The sequence below is a fragment of the Macaca fascicularis genome, chromosome 5, assembly GCF_037993035.2.
Source record: "Macaca fascicularis isolate 582-1 chromosome 5, T2T-MFA8v1.1".
NCBI lineage: Eukaryota > Metazoa > Chordata > Mammalia > Primates > Cercopithecidae > Macaca > Macaca fascicularis.
The window spans coordinates 153,849-167,469 of record NC_088379.1 but is presented as its reverse complement, the minus strand read 5'-3'; the positions used below and the strand labels follow the sequence as shown (position 1 = coordinate 167,469).

The 13,621-nt window shown below is 38.6% G+C and overlaps 1 protein-coding gene across 2 annotated transcripts in view; it reads right to left on the bottom strand.

Moving 5' to 3' along the window:
* The window catches only part of LOC102138755 (uncharacterized), a 45,259-nt gene that overhangs the window by 17,432 nt on the left and 14,206 nt on the right, over nt 1-13,621 (bottom strand). Inside the window, exon 4 of one of the 2 annotated variants that reach the window (XM_074039153.1) lies at nt 13,408-13,546. The exons of the other annotated variant lie outside the window; for it this stretch is intronic. The gene's annotated coding sequence lies outside the window, so the exon portion shown is untranslated. The remainder of the gene's footprint in view (nt 1-13,407; nt 13,547-13,621) is intronic. 2 annotated transcript variants of the gene reach the window in all.

Genomic DNA, 13,621 nt, shown 5'->3' with positions numbered 1-13,621 from the left:
TAACAAAGTCGAGGGCAGATGTAATGAGGAAAAATTTTCAAAAGCAACTGAAATTACCAGTTTAAAATATATTATTTTAACTTTAAGAAATTTTATGTAATTTCCAAGATACCACAAAGTACCTGTACAGATACATAAAAAAATAAGAAGTAAAAATCTATCAATACGGGCCGGGCGCGGTGGCTCAAGCCTGTAATCCCAGCACTTTGGGAGGCCGAGACGGGCGGATCACGAGGTCAGGAGATCGAGACCATCCTGGCTAACACAGTGAAACCCCGTCTCTACTAAAAATACAAACACTTAGCCGGGCGAGGTGGCAGGCGCCTGTAGTCCCAGCTACTCGGGAGAATGGCGTGAACCCGGGAGGCGGAGCTTGCAGTGAGCTGAGATCCGGCCACTGCACTCCAGCCTGGGTGACAGAGCGAGACTCCGTCTCAAAAAAAAAAAAAAAAAAAAAAAAAAAAAAAAAAAAGTGATGACACTACCTGGAGAAATTCCTTCTCCTGGCTCAGAAACTCCCCCACAGAGCACCTTGTGACTCCGTCCCTACCCACCAGAAAACAACCCCTTTGACTGTAATTTTCCATTACCTACCCAAACCTGTAAAATTGCCCCACCCCTATCTCCCTTTGCTGACTCTCTTTTCGGACTCAGCCCGCCTGCACTCAGGTGATTAAAAAGCTTTATTGCTCACACAAAGCCCTTTGGGGGTCTCTTTACACAGATGCGCATGACAAAAATAACAAAATGAAAAATAAAGTTTTCCCTTTCCTGTCCAGTATGATATGAGCCATTGACTTGTCACATATGGCCTTTATTGTGTTGAGGTATATACCATCTATATCTAATTTGTTGAGTTTTTTAAGTCACAAAGACATGTCCAGGCTGGGTGCGGTGGCTCACGCCTGTAATCCCAGCACTATGGGGGGCTGAGGCGGGTGGATCACCTGGGGTCAGGAGTTCGAGACCAGCCTAAACATGGAGAAACCCCATCTCTACTAAAAATACAAAATTAGCTGGGTGGTGCACGCCTGTAATCCCAGCTACTCCGGAGGCTGAGGCAGGAGAACTGCTTGAACCTGGGACGCGGTGGTTACAGTGAGCTGAGATCACGCCATTGCACTCCAGCCTGGGCAACAAGAGTTAAACTCTGTCTCAAAAAAAAAAAGACACATTCAATTTTGCCCAATGCTGCTTCTGTATCCACACCATCCAGACTAAAAAATAAAGATGTTTAGCAGCAAACTTAATTAAAAAGGTGAACACTCTAAACTGAAAATTATAAAACATTGGTAAGAAACTGAAAAAGACATGAAAATTTGAAAAAATATTTTTTTGCTCATGAATTGAAATAATATTAAAAATGTGGCTATACTACCCAAGGTGACCTACAGGATCAATAAAATCTCTATCAAAATACCAATGGCTTTTTTCAAAGAAATGAAAAAAAAAAAAAACTAGCTTAAAATTTATAGGGAACAACCAAAGACCCCCAAATAGCCAAAGTAATCCTGAGCAAAACAAACAAACAACAACAACAAAACCAAAGCTGGAGATACTGCATTACCTGATTCCAAAATATACTATAAAGCTATAATAAGCAAGACAGCAAAATATTGGCATAAAAACAGAGAGATCAAAGTATCCAGTGAGCCTAGTAACAAATTCATGAACCTACAGCCCAGTGATTTTTAACAAAGATGTCCAGAACACACAGCTGGAAAAAGACAGTCTTTTCAATAAATGGTACTAGAAATATTAGTTATCCACATGATAAAGCAGGACTTTAAATAGATATTTACACATGCATGTTCATTCATTGTTATGTACAAAAGACAATTCCTGGAAACAACACAAATGTCCCTTTAGAGATCAGTATCAGATTTTTAAAATGTGACATATACACACAATTAAATATTATTTCATTTTAAAACAGAAAGATATTCTGACACATCTTACAAAAGCTTAGAACATTACCTTAAATAAAATGAGAGTCAAACAGAAACAGACATTATGTAATTACACTGAGAATTATAAAATTATAGAGAGTAAGTAAAATAGTGTTCTTCAGGAGCTGAAGAGAGAAAAAAAGGGCAGCTTATTGTTTATAGGGTATTAAATTTTACTTCTGTAAGGTAAAATTCATAGAGATCCATTGCAAAATAAAGTAAATGTACTTAACACCACTAGACCATATACTTGAAAGTGTTGGCCGGGGGCGATGGCTCATGCCTGTAATCCCAGCACTTTGGGAGGCCGAGGCAAGTGGATCATCTGAGGTCGCCTGTAGTCCCAGCTACTCAGGGGGCTGAGGCAGGAGAATGGCGTGAACTCGGGAGGCAGAGAGTGCGGTGAGATGGCGCCACTGCACTCCAGCCTGGGTAAACAGAGGGAGACTCCGCCTCAAAAAAAAATAAATAAATAAAATAAATAAATAAATAAATAATTGAGAACCTACATGAAAAAAATTCCCCAGTAAAATGGAGTTGAAAAAAGTAGAAAATTTTTACCTATAAAATACTGAATGTAATATAGATGTGTCATAAAAACAGAAGAACCCAAGACTGAGGAAGGTTGTATTGAGAGGGCATGCCCTTGAGTGGCATGGGTATGCTTGCCCATCATAGTCCCAGCTACAGAATAAAAAATATGTCCAATTCTCATTGTAGAATTAGCTGTAGAACATTTGGTTTTGTTTCTGCCACTAGTACCATTTGCCAAGACACCTAGAAGAATTCATAATGTCCTGTGTCTCAGGTGAAAAGTCTGTTGGTGCCATCTGTGATCTCTGAATTAGCCTAAAATCCTCCCCTTGCACAAGTCAGTCATGGTGTGGAAGAAATCCCAAACACACAGGGACCCACAGAGAGAAACTTCCATTTGGGCCCTTGGATGTAGGTTTGCCAGTATTTATTTGATGATGGATCCTGATGTGGCACTATAACCTGGCTCCAAGTCCATGCAACCAAAGTCCAGGAGCAGTTTTTCCTAACCTGGGACCTGCCAAAAAAGACACCTGTATGTGCCACTGTAGGCATGCTGGTTAACTTTATTCCCACTGTGAATCGGGAAACAGCCCTATAACCCAGCTCCAGTCCCTGTCACCTAGAGTCTGGGAGAAGTACTGCCCACCCAGGAATCTAGAGGGAGAAATGCCATGAGCCCAGAAACAAACCCCAAGACTTTGGTTTCAACTATGTATCCTGAAGCAGCCCTAAGAATGAGTTTCACACCCTCTCAGCTGTGTTCAAGGGTCAGTACTACTCATCTAGGAACCTGTCCAATGACCAGGTTAGAGCATTTTGAAACATCCAGCAAGAACCACACATCAGGAGCCACACCTGCTCACATTTATTGTATCAGCACCCTCATCTGCATATATAACTGGAGATTTTTTTTTCTCAGTGCCGGTCATATTGATAAAGTTCCTGAAGAAAGTCTAGTCTTCCCAGAAAATAGAATCTGATGGCCTGATAACAGGTCTGCCAAACATGAACTTCACTGCAGACACAGTAGTAGTTATGTGCCCGGCTCCAAAGGATTTAATTGCAATCTCAATGGAAATATCATCAGCCCAGAGATCAAACAGAAGTATTTACCTCCCAACAAGTCTATAATGACTGAAAGAGGTATTTGCTCCTTCAGATGCAAGGACTTCAAAACAAGGCTTCATGGATAATAAAGGATCAGGTAAACATAACACCACCAAAAGAAACTGAAAATTTTCCAGTAACCACTTACAACAAAACACAGATCTAAAAAATGGCTAAGAATTCAAAATAATTATCTTAAAGAATCTCAATGAGATGAAAAAAACACTAATTTTTTTTTGGAAGAATGCATGAACAAAATTACAATTACAGCAAACAAAGAGAACCAAATGGATATGCTGGAACTGAAGAACGCAAAAGATAACAAAAAGTTTTTAACGGAAGACAGATAGCTATACAGAAAAAAAAAATCAGCAAAGTTAAAATTAAGTCATTTGAAAGTTCCTAATTAAAAAAAAAGAATGAAAGAGTGAATAAAGCATTTGGGCCACATACTGCATAATAAACTGTAAAAATGTACATATTTTAGCATGTTCAGGGTAAAAAGAGAAAAATCTTAAAAATTTGTTTAAATATATGTCTTAAATTTTTCCAATCTTAGAAGGAATACATTCAGTTTTATGAAGCTTAAAATGTCTATAGCAAAAGGAACTAATAAAAATTGCCCAGAACACATAATTAAACTGCCAAAATTCAAAGACAAAGAGAAATTCTTAAAAGAAAAGAAATTTTTCTCATACAAGGGAACCCTATAAGGTTATCAGCAGATTGCTCAGCAGAAACCATGCAAGCCAGACAGGTGTGAGATCATATATTTAAAGTGAAGATGGAGAGAGAAAAAGAAAAAACTTTGACAATGAAGAAGACTATACCTGACAAAACTGTTCTTTAGAAATGAAATAGCAATCAAGATATTCTCATATTAAACAAATGAGTAGAGGAAATGTGTAATCATTTGGCCTTACAGGAAACCCTAATAAGAATTTTTCAAGTTGTAATGGACTCCTAATTTACAACAAGAAAACATATAAAAGTATAAATGTTACCGGAAAATATATATACATATAGTCAAATGTAGACAGCTATAGAACTGTAATTATGGTACATAAGTCACTTTTAACTCTGGTACTAAGTTACAAAAAAAGTATTAAAATACATAACCTTGATAATTTGTTAATGGGTATACAATATAAAAAACTGTATGTCATAAATAATGTGTTGTAGGGAGTACAACTGTTTGGTTTTTCTACATAAAGAAGTTAACTCTTGCTTGTGGCCAGGAGGTCAAAACCAGCCTGGCTCTATATAGCAGGACCCTGTCTCTAAAATAAATACATAAAATAAAATACAGATTTCAGAAAGCTATTTACTTAAAACAACTGGCTGGGTCTGATGGCTCATGCTGGTAATCCCAGCACTTTGGGAAGCCAAAGTAGGTGAATCGTTTGAGCCTGGAAGTTCAAGACCAGCCTAAGCAACATGGCAAAACCCTGTCTCTACAAAAAATACTGACAAAATTAGCCGGACATGGGGGCACGTACTTGTAATCCTAGCTACTCAGGAGGCTGTGATGGGAGAATTGCTTGAGCCTGGGGAGGTGAAGGCTGCACTGAGCTGTGAATGCACCATTGCACTACAGCCCGGGATAAAGCAAGACCCTATCTGCATAAAACAGAAAGTTAAATTGTTATCTTAAACTAGACTTTATAACTATGAGATATTTTATGTAAGTCTCTTGGAAATTAAAAAACAAAAAACAAAAAACAACACTGTAGTAGATACACACAAAAGAAAAAGAATGAAAGCATCCAACAACGAAAACAAAACAAAACTCAAGAAAATACAGGGGAAGACAGCATGTAACAATTACAAAACAGAAACTACTAAATGGTCAGAAAACAACGAACAAAATGGCAGTAATAAGTTCTTACCAATCAGTAATTCTTTTAAATATATAAAGATTTAATTATCCAATGAAAACACATTGCTATGGTTTGAGAGTCCTCTCCAAACTTCATGTTAAAATTTAACTGCCATTGTGAGAATGAGGCCCTTAAGAAGTTATTAGGTCATGAGCGCTCTACTCTCATGAAAGGATTAGTATCAGTATTTCCACAGTGGGTTAGTCATCATGAGAGTGGGTCTATTATCAAAGTGAGCTCTGGTGCACACACATTCTGTCATCCTCAAGCCTTTAGTCATGTTGTGATGTGGAAGTCTGATTCTCATCAGATGGGAATGGCATGCTCTTGGACTTCTTGGCATCCACGATTGTGTGCTAAGCAAACTTTTATTCTTTATAAATTACCAACTCTAGGATATTGTTATTGAAGCAAAAAATAAAGCATTCACAAAATGTCTGAATAGATAAATAAAATCAACAATATGCTGCACACAAGAGACTTAGAGTTAAGGACACACATACGTTAATGGTTCATGGATGAAAAAGAATATTCCATGTCAACAATAACTAAAAGAGTGTATCTTTCAGACTCTCAGACAAAAGAGATTTTTAGGAAAAAAAAATCTGTCACTACAAAAAGAATTTTACTATATGGTAATAAAAGGCTAATTTGTCAAAATAATATAACAATTAAAAATATATACATACCCAATATAGGAGCACATAAATATATTGTAAAAGGAAAATAAATTTTAGGGCCTCCAAATCACTAAGCTAAAGGGAAAAGTCAAGCTGGGAACTGCTTAGTGCCAACCTACCTCCCATTCTATTCACTCACCTCTCTGCCACTGACACAAATGTGTATCTGACTGCCTCCTTTGGAGAGGCTAATCAGAAACTCAAAATACAATCATTTGTCTCTTATCTACCTACGACCTGGAAGCCCCCTCCTCACTTCGAGTCTTCCCACCTTTGCTTCAAGTTGTCCCACCTTTCCAGACTGAATCAATGTACTTCTTATGTATATTGTCTGCTGTCTTATGTCTCCTTAAAATGTATAAAATTAAGTTGTTCCCCGACCACCTGGGGCACATGTCTCCAGGACTTCCTGTCACAGGTGTGCGTGTCCTTGACCTTGGCAAAATAAACTTTCTAAATTAACTGAGACCTGTTTCAAAAATATGAAAATATATTAACAGATGCAGAAAAACAGACAAATATGATAATACTAGGGGACTTTATTGCCCTACTTAATATAACACATCATTCAGACAGAAAGAAAATAATGTACTTGCATAGCACTAAAGAACTACACCTAAAAGACATATATAGATAACCTTTCACCCAACAGTATACTTATATTCTTCTCAAACACACATGGAACATTCTCCAGGATACATCATAAATCTGGCGAGCCTCAACATTCCAGTCTTCAAGTGATCCTCCTGCCTCAGCCCCAGCTGGGACTACAGGTGTGCACCACCTTGCCAAGCTAATTTTTAAAAAAATTTTTGGTAGACATAAGATTTCACCATATTGCCCAGGCTGGTGTTGAACCCCTGAGCTCAAGCGATCTGCCCTCTGTGGCCTCCCAAAGTGTTAGGACTACAGGCGTGAATCACCGCACCCGATCTGATATCTTTATTCTAACACCAAATATATGGAGTTTGCTGAACACCAACCAATCTTCCATCACCAAATGGGTGTCCAACAACTCAATTCTGACAACACCAGGGTCAGTATAGACCCCACCGGCTCACGGCTCAGTCCCACAATACTGCTTCCACTCCACATGCCAGTCACAAGCCCCAGGGACCCATCTATACTTCAGAGCAACTGCCTATAAATCCTGGGCTTCCATAACTCCCTCCCTCAATTAAAGGATTTGATAAAACCACTCACAGAGCTTAACAAAAACACTTTACCTATTTTTACCAGATTATTAATGTTGGGTACAATTCAGTAAAAGAAAGGGAAAAAATATATAGGACAAAACAAAGTGAGGGAAAAGAGGAGGTGGGTTAGTGAATCTTGGTAGTTTTAACTATGGTCTCTCCAATCCTTTGTGCCCTATAAAAAAAGCTTACAGCTAACAAATAACCTTTTCATTGACTTTGATGGTGCTCCCTCTTTAGGTATCTCAAATTCACAGACTCTAAATTCTCATTTTTCCCTCATAAACAAATAATTTTGTCTCCAGTGTTCACAACAGAATACTGGTTAACCAAACTTTACTTAAGTTTCTCTCCTTTACCCAGGCCCCTGGACTCTGCTCCACCTTCAGTCTGAGATAGCATACAACCCCTCTTCATGTCCCTCCCAAGAACAGGTTGACGTCAGGGTGAAACATTCTCCGATCCTGAATCTGATTTTGCCATTCTCCATTCTGCCCTCTCCCTCACACCTTCTTTCTAATCTTGTCTGCTCCTCCACATGACAAATAGCCCTTTTCTGCCTCATTTTGGAGATGCTTGCACGTCTTATGCTTGGTGCTTTCCCCAATGCAATATTCCTTAGAATAAAGTCACTTCTTACCTCACTGAAATTTATTTGACAATATCTAGGAAGAGCCCCATGACAATAACAATTACCCCCTCTCAGAGGACATCAGAAACAACCTCCTATCCCAACTCTCACTGAATCTACCTATGGATCCTCAGCTTTCCAGGGTTCTGCAGCTTCTCAGTATAAAGGCTCCTTCCATGTCTAATCTGAGCCAGGCTGGGACACCTGCAGGAAAGGTTCCCCAGTAAGTAACAACTGGGCTATTGATTACCTCCTTTGACAGTGTCAAGATTGGCCTTACCCTGCAGTTAACGGGCTTAGGTCTGATTCCCAGTCAAGGTTATCCCCTTCGTTTTCTACAAAAGGAACTCAGTGTTTGAAGAATCCAGCAGAATTCCTCAAACTCAGTGCTGATGTTTACAGGAGAAATGGAAATTGGAAGGCACTTACATTTCATACTTCAACGAGAAAAGGCAAAATATCAATTTCAGACAGCAAACATGTCATTTAGGTATTATTTCCATAGTAACAAATAATTAAGCAATCATTTATGAGCACTTCCAGGAATGTCAAGTCCTAGTCCATAGAATTTAACATTAAACTCAAACATGCAGGTAACAGGATACAGAGTAGACTTATCCACTGTCACAAATTCTCCACCATGCAGAAAAAAGAAACTGATGTTTTGGCAAATCTCTATAAATCACCAATTTATCTACCACAATTTCTTGTGGAAATGTATTCACTTTTCTGCAGCCATAAAAGAAGAGAAATTTTTCCTACTTCTTTTCACCCAGTAATATTTTTATAACTAAGCCCTGAGATTCTGTGTGAAATAACTCCCAAAATGTACAGATTTCAGAAACTTACTATCCATGGTCAGGGAAAAAAAATGAAAGTAAGAATTTTTGACAAATAAAATACATCACTATATTTTTTTAAAATTCGTATTTTTATGCCTCTTTGACAATATTTTCCTATTTTTCAGGCTCTACCAATAGAATGCAGTGTGCAGTTAATAAAAATGAAAGCTGAAATAAGTAAATAATCTTTTCAAGATGACAATCCCAGGGAGTGGCAGTACTGGCTGGAATGGTATGTCTGACTCAAGTGGCAAGTTAGGCCATCCTATGATATAGATCCTCCCACCCCCATCCTGCTCATTGAAATCCTCAATGACCACCCTCCCAAGGGCCTCTGCACTGTGTGCCTGTGTGCCTGTGTGCCTGGAGTACATTTTTTGTTTTGCAGGTCCTTGTATCACCTTGCTAGAATGAACATTCAATGTTGTTGGGGATACTTTTTCTCCCTTCACTATTCTGAAAAAATCCAGATGGTAGGAATTATTTCTGCCTTTCCCATCAATATCAGCATTCCATTGACTGACCAGCAATGTGTCTCTAAAACATGGAAACTGGATTTGGAGAAATAAAATCTCAATGCCACAAGGATTTGGTTTTTTGGATGAAAAGTAAACAAGATGAGTGCTCTCAGCATCAGGGCACTCAGCTGCTCCCCTGAGGCTCCACCCTAAACCTCAGGCTGTCCACCATGAGGAGATGATGTAGTAGCTGTTATTCCCTAGACATTCCAAGAGACATGGCCACCATAGGTATCTGCGGTCTTTCCAGACAGTTCTGAAACCTAGGACCAGGAAAAGACAATAGGATGGATGAGGACGAATTACCTTCTAAAGTTGGGAACCTAAATCCAAGCACATTCTGATAAGGTGTCTGCACCTGAAAAAAGATGCATGTTTTCACCACTGTTATTCAACATAGTACTGGAAGTGCCAGCCAGAGCAATCTGACAAGAGAACAAAAAAATAGGCCGGGCGCGGTGGCTCAAGCCTGTAATCCCAGCACTTTGGGAGGCCGAGACGGGCGGATCACGAGGTCAGGAGATCGAGACCATCCTGGCTAACACGGTGAAACCCCGTCTTTACTAAAAAATAGAAAAAACTAGCCGGGCGAGGTGGCGGGCGCCTGTAGTCCCAGCTGCTCGGGAGGCTGAGGCAGGAGAATGGCGGGAACCCGGGAGGCGGAGCTTGCAGTGAGCTAAGATCCGGCCACTGCACTCCAGCCTGGGCGACAGACCGAGTCTCCATCTCAAAAAAAAAAAAAAAAAAAAAAGAGAACAAAAAAATAAAGGGCATCCAAATTGGAAAGAAAGAAGTCAAATTATATCTTTGTTTGCAGATGATGTAGTTTTATATTTGAAAAAAACCTAACTAGAACACTATTAGAACTAATAAATTTAGTCAAAATACAGGATTTAAAAATTAGTAGTGTTTCCACATGCCAACAGTGAACGATGTGAAAAAGAAATCAAGAGAGTAATCACATTTACAATAGCTACAAATTAAAATCAAATACCTAGGAAATTAACTTAAGCAAAGAAGTGAAAGGTCTCTACAATGAATACTATGAAATACTAATGCAAGAAATTTAAAAAGACAAAAAAAGGAAAGATATTTTATGTTCATGAATAAAAAGAATCAATACTTTCTAAATGTCAATACTACCTGAAGCAATCTACAGATTTAATGCAATCCCTATCAAATGATCAATGACATTCTTCACAGAAATAGGAAAAACAATTCTACAATGTAGACAGAACCACAAAAGACTCAGAACAGCCAAAGTCACTGTAAGAAAAAAGAAACTGGAGGAATCATACTATTTAACTATAAATGATATTACAGAGCTACAGTAATTAGAACAGCATGGGGCTGATCAGTAAAACAGTAGACAGAACACAAATATAAATCCATACATCTACAGCAAACTTATTTTTGATAAAGGTGTCAAGAATATTTATTGGGGGCTTAGCATGCTGACTCATGCCTAATCCCAGAACTCTAAAAGGCTGAGACAGGTGGATCACTTTCTCAAACTCCTGGATCAGGAGTTTGAGACCAGAGTGGCCAACATGATGAAACCCTGTCTCTAATAAAAATACAAAAATTAGTCGGATGTGGGGGCGCAAGCCTGTAGTCCCAGCTACTCCAGAGGCTGAGGTGGGAGAATTGCTTGAACCTGGAAGGCAGAGGTTGCAGTGAGCCAAGACTGTGCCACTGAACTCCAGCCTGGGTGACAAAGCAAGTCTCTGTCTTTAAAAAAAAAAAAAAAAAAAAAAAAAAGAAAAGAAAAAAAGGTGTTTATCAGGGAAACTGCTATAAAAACTCAATATTCATATTCAGAAGAACGAAACTAGACCCCTATCTCTGGCCATATAAAAAATTAAATCAAAATGGATTAGAGACTTAAATCTAATACCTCGAACTGCAGGGATTCAATCAAGCTGGTGGGAAAAATATTAAAGATAGTTTTCTATCTATGCTTAATTGCTTTCTACTTGGGAAGTCCACAATGTCAATTACTCTCTAGTAGTGTTGACTCAAGCCTTTGTCAATTTATCTTTACTAAACAAACGTGAGTCTCACTAGCTGGTCAGGGCCACAGTCAAAACTGTTTACAGAACTCTCCGGGGAGTCTGTAAGTGGCCCAGACATCAGCTAGACTGGCAAAACAGAGTATCTGTGTATCAGTGTACTTTATTCATCCGTCGTTTGGGTCAGGGTCTGTGGGCAGACCCCCGCATCAAACTATGAAACTACTACAAGAAAACATTGGTGAAACTCTCCAGGAAATTAAACTGGGCAAAAATGTCTTGAATAATACCCCCACAAGCACAGGGAGCCAATGCAAAACTGAACAAACGGAATCACATCAAGTTAAAGAGCTTCTAAACAGCAAACAAAACAATCACCATAAAGAGCTTCTAAACAGCAAATGAAACAATAAACAAAGAGAGGACACACAAAATGAGAGAAAATATTTGCAAACTGCCCATCAATAACCAGAACAGCTTTATAGGATAAGATCAAATAATTTGATTATGAATGTGCAAAGAATGTTTATAGACATTTCTCAAAAGAGGGCATACAAATAACAAAAAGGTATATGACGAGGTGCTCAACATCATTATCATCAGAGAAATGCAAATCAAAATGACAATGAGATATTATCTCGCCCCAATTACAATGGCTCTTATCCAAAAGTCAGGAAATAACTAATGCCGGTGAGGATGTGGAGAAAAAAACTCTACTATTCTCTTGATGTGAATGTAAATTAGTCCAACCACTATGCAGGACAGCTTAGAGGTTCCTCAAAAAATGAAAAATAGAGCTACTATATTATCCAATAATCCCATTCCTAGGTATGTACATAAATCAGGACATCAAAGAGATATTTGCACCTCCATTTTACTGCAGCAGTGTTCACATTAGCCAAGATTTATCCATTATCTATCAACAGATGAATGAATAAAGCAAATGTGGTACAAATACACAACGGAGTACTTTTCAATCATAAAAAAGAATAAGATACTGTCATTTGCAACAACATGGATAGAACTAGAAGTCATTATGTTAAGAGAAATAAGCCAGGCCCATGATGGCAAACTTTGCATGTTCTCACACATTTGCTGGAGCTAAAAACTAAATTGATTTAATTCACGGAGATAGAGAGCAGAAGGATTGTTACCAGACGCTGGAAGGTATAGTGAGGGGTTGGGGGAAGTGGGGAAGATTAATGGATACAAAAATAATTAGAAAGGGTAAGATTTAATAGTTGCTAGTACAACAGAGGGACTATAGTCAAAAGCAATTAAATTGTACATTTTTAAGTAACTAAAAGAATGTTATTATATTGTTCGTAAAACAAAGAATACTTGAGGCAATGAATAACCATTTATGCTGATATGATTTTTATGCATTTCATGCCTTCATCAAAATAACTCACATAACCCATAGATACATATAGGTACTATGTACTCACAAAAATTATAATAATAAATAAAATATAAATTTAAAATGAAAAGTGTAAAAACAAACACCACTGGTCCTCATTTCTTCACAGATATATGAACTTAACACCATGCTGATCACATTGCCTTTGTGAGAATTCCTGAACATAGTTAAGAATTTGTACTACTTCAGTTGAGCACAATGCCAAAAACATGTAGAAGAGAAGAAAAATTCTATTACATATGTGCAGCACAGCCTGACCTCCTCCCAATACAGCATAGTGCAACCCAGGAGAAACTCCCAACTCTATGCTTCTTCCTCAGGAGAGAAAGAGAAACGTGGAATGTATGTCTACATTCCTGTCTTTTGAGGGACTGTCCAAAGAGGAATTTTGTTTCCCCTGATGTAGAGTGCTGAAGGAGATGGTGGTATACTTCGGATGACAGCTATGCATATTTTGCATTAACATAAGAAGCAATCCTGGTTGGGCGCGGTGGCTCACGCCTGTAATCTCAGCACTCTGGGAGGCTGAGTCGGGCAGATCACGAGGTCAGGAGATTGAGACCATCCTGGCTAACACTGTGAAACCCCGTCTCTACTAAAAATACAAAAAACTAGCAGGGTGCAGTGGTGGGTACCTGTAGTCCCAGCTACTCAGGAGGCTGAGGCAGGAGAATGGCGTGAACCCGGGAGGCGGAGCTTGTAATGAGCTGGAGCTTGTAATGAGCTGAGATTGCGCCACTGCACTCCAGCCTGGGCAACAGAGTGAGACTCCATCTCAAAAAAAAAAAAAAAAGCAATCCTAAAAGCATATCAGAACTAAAGAGACCAGAAGTGCTGAACAACTGTCAA